We start from the raw sequence: 3,427 nt of genomic DNA, 5'->3' as shown, positions 1-3,427 counted from the left end.
CCGGGAGCTTCTCCACCTCCATGGACGCTTCCCGGATGTGCCATGAGTATTCCTCCTTGGACCATGAGTCCATGAACAGTAGCTATAAGATGTCTTCTCTCAGATCTTGTGCTTGAATGGTTAGTCCTTGTGAGCTGTCCTACATGATCAAGGCATCTATGTAATTCTCTTGCTATTGCTATGCTCGGTTTGTTGGGATCCGATGGATTATGAGATTATGTTCAGATTGTTATGAGTTATATATTTGATTATCCTTTTATATTATGTTCCTTAGTGATTCATGCATGTTCTCCGTTGCTATTTATTGCTTTGGCCAAGTAGTAGATTGTAACTCCAAGAGGGAGCGTTATGCATGATTGTGGGTTCATTCCGCTCGATGTCTAGCTTGAGTGACATAAACATGAGACTAGGGGATGTGTTTTTGCCACCAGGGAGAAAACAACGGTGCTTGTGACCACAGTTGTAAGGATTGTTTACCTTACGCATAGTTTGTTAATGCAGTTGTCCGTTGCTTTGAGTTTACACTTTGGGTGGGGCTCGCAACTTAATACCGGAGAGATCTTCTGGATAGATATGTCAAGGTGGATGATTAGTAAGTAGATGATAATGAATAAATGGTCTACTTGTCTTAGCGTACTGCCCATTACTATTGAACCTCTAACTATCAAGTACCATAATTAGCATTGCGGTGCGATCATAATTCTATCAATTGCCCAACTGTGATTTGTTTACCCAATCATAGTTGTTTATCGTCTTTTGGGAGAGAGACATCACTAGTGAACATCATGTGTCTCCGGTCCATATCACCATCATTGTTTACACCTTCATCATTTACCGATTTCATTTACTTTTCCGTTGCAATCACTATTACTTTCCCGCTTGTGTTTTGATCCTTTGCAAACTACAAGACCGGAGAGATTGACAACCTCTATGTACTCATTGGGAGCAAATTTATTTGTTGCATGTGCTGCCCCACGTCTTTTGCTAGCGCTAGGGTGGAAGACACCTACTTGTTGAGGCTAGGAGTCCTCTTGGTTCGATAAACCTTATAGCCTCCGTGTAAGGGAAATCTGCTGCTGACTACATCTCCACCTTCCACTTGGGGTAACCAACGAGGGGCGAGAAGTATATCCATCAACTCATCATCAAGCAAATTTTTGGCGCCGTTGCCGGGGACTCCGGTCTTCAAGATAGGGGAGTTGCACACTATCCTTTACCTTTGCTTTTTAGTCTTGTTAGTTTGCTTTTTAGTTTTTGCTTTAGAGTCTTATACCAAAAACCACAAAAAAATTAGTTGCTTTGTTCTTGCTTGTTGACGTTGCTATGGGTTCCACTGAGAACACCAAGTTGTGTGACTTCACGGGTCACAACAACGATGAATTTATCTGCACTCCTATTGCTGCTCCAGCCACTGGAGCCACGTCCTATGAGATTAAACCTGCTTTACTAAACCTTGTTATGAAAGATCAATTCTCCAGAGCTGGAGATGATGCTGCTTTGCACTTGAACAATTTTGTTGAGCTTTGTGATATGGAAAAATAAAAAGAAATAGATGGTGATATTGTTAAACTTAAGATTTTTTCCTTTCTCCTTGAGAGGAGGAGCTAAAGTGTGGCTTCAATCTTTGCCTAGGAATAGCATAGATTCTTGGGATAAGTGCAAAGAGGCTTTTATTGGGAAGTATTACCCGCCTGCTAAGATTATCCAGTTGAGGAGTAACATTATGAATTTTATACAATTGTATAATGAACATGTTGCTCAATCTTGGGAACGTTTGAAATCTCTTGTTAATAATTTCCCTACACATGGTTTGACTACTTGGATGGTTATCCAAACTTTCTATGGAGGATTGAACTTTACTTCACGGAATCTGTTAGACTCGGCCGCATGAGGAACCTTTATGTAAACTACACTTGGTGCTGCCACAAAGCTATTGGATGAGATGATGACAAATTATTCTCAATGGCACACCAAGAGAGCTCCAATAGGTAGGAAGGTAAACTCTGTTGAGAAGATCTCCTCCCTTAATGATAAGGTTGACATGATCATGACTCTACTTACTAAGCAAGCTCCTATTGATCCTCATGATGTTCCTTTAAATTCTTTGGTTGCTCAAGAAAGAGAGCAAGTTGATGTTAATTTTATCTCTAGGAGCAACTTTAATAACAATGCTTATAGGAGTAATTTTGGTAGCAATCCTAGACCGTTCCCATACAACAATTATGGGAACAATAACACTTATCCTAGCACCAAAAACTCCACTTCTGAATTAGAGAGCATGTTAAGGATTTTATGACTTCTCAAAAAGCCTTCAACAATAGTGTAGAAGAGAAACTAGAAAAATTAGATATACTCTCTTTGAAGGTGGACAACATAGCTCATGATGTAGAGATACTTAAAATTAGAACTTCCCCACTTGAGGAAAGGAACACCACACCCATGAATGCTATCCAATTCCAAATTAATGAGAACAAAATAATGCTAGCCAAACTTAAAGATAGATGGGCTAGGGAAAAGGAAGAGGAAGAGATAATTAAGAGCCTTCCTACACACACTACCATTGCTACTATACAAGTTGTTGAGGATCTCAAAACTTTTAGCACCCATCGCACCCCTAGTCCAATTGGACCTATTAATGGTGATGCTAACACCTCAACTATAGGACAAGAAGGTCCTTTGAATTTAGAGACTACCAAAATAATGAACTTAGATGACATTACTACCACTTTAATTAATGGTAGTAACCTTGATTTTGACAATTGTAGTCTCTCCGAAGTCATCACCTTTTTGCAAAGAATGGCTAAAGACCCCCACACTAGTACACTCAATATTGCCTTCACCGAGCATATTACCAATGCTCTTATCAAAGCTAGGGAGGAGAAGCTCAAGCTAGAGACTTATATTCCTATGAAACTAGAAGATGGTTGGGACCCTATTGTCAAAATTAAATTGAATAATATCTCTTGCTTTGCATTGTGTGATGTTGGAGCTAGTGCCTCAGTTATGCCCAAAAGAATGTATGATATGCTTGATTGGAAACCTTATGATCCATATTCTTTTGGTATTCGTCTCATTGATTCTTCCATAAAGAAACCTTTAGGGAGAATTGATGATGTTCTTATTATTGTCAATGATAATTATGTGCCCATTGATTTTCTTATTATGGACATTGAATGTGATCCTTCATGTCCAATTATTTTGGGACGTCCTTTTCTCCACACCGTTGGTGCTATCATTGACATGAAAGAGGGAATTATTAAATTCCAATTTCCTCTTAAAAAGGGAATGGAACACTTCCCTGGAAAGAAGGTTAAGTTACCTTATGAGTCCGTTACTTGGGCAAGTTATTCTTTTGGAGTTAATAACACTTGTTCTTCTTGCATTATGCCTAGCTCAAAGGCACAAAAGAAAGCGGTTGTTGGGAGGC

Source organism: Hordeum vulgare, chromosome 3H, assembly GCF_904849725.1.
Source record: "Hordeum vulgare subsp. vulgare chromosome 3H, MorexV3_pseudomolecules_assembly, whole genome shotgun sequence".
NCBI lineage: Eukaryota > Viridiplantae > Streptophyta > Magnoliopsida > Poales > Poaceae > Hordeum > Hordeum vulgare.
The sequence above is the reverse complement of the archived record's forward strand: the minus strand, read 5'-3'. Positions refer to the sequence as shown.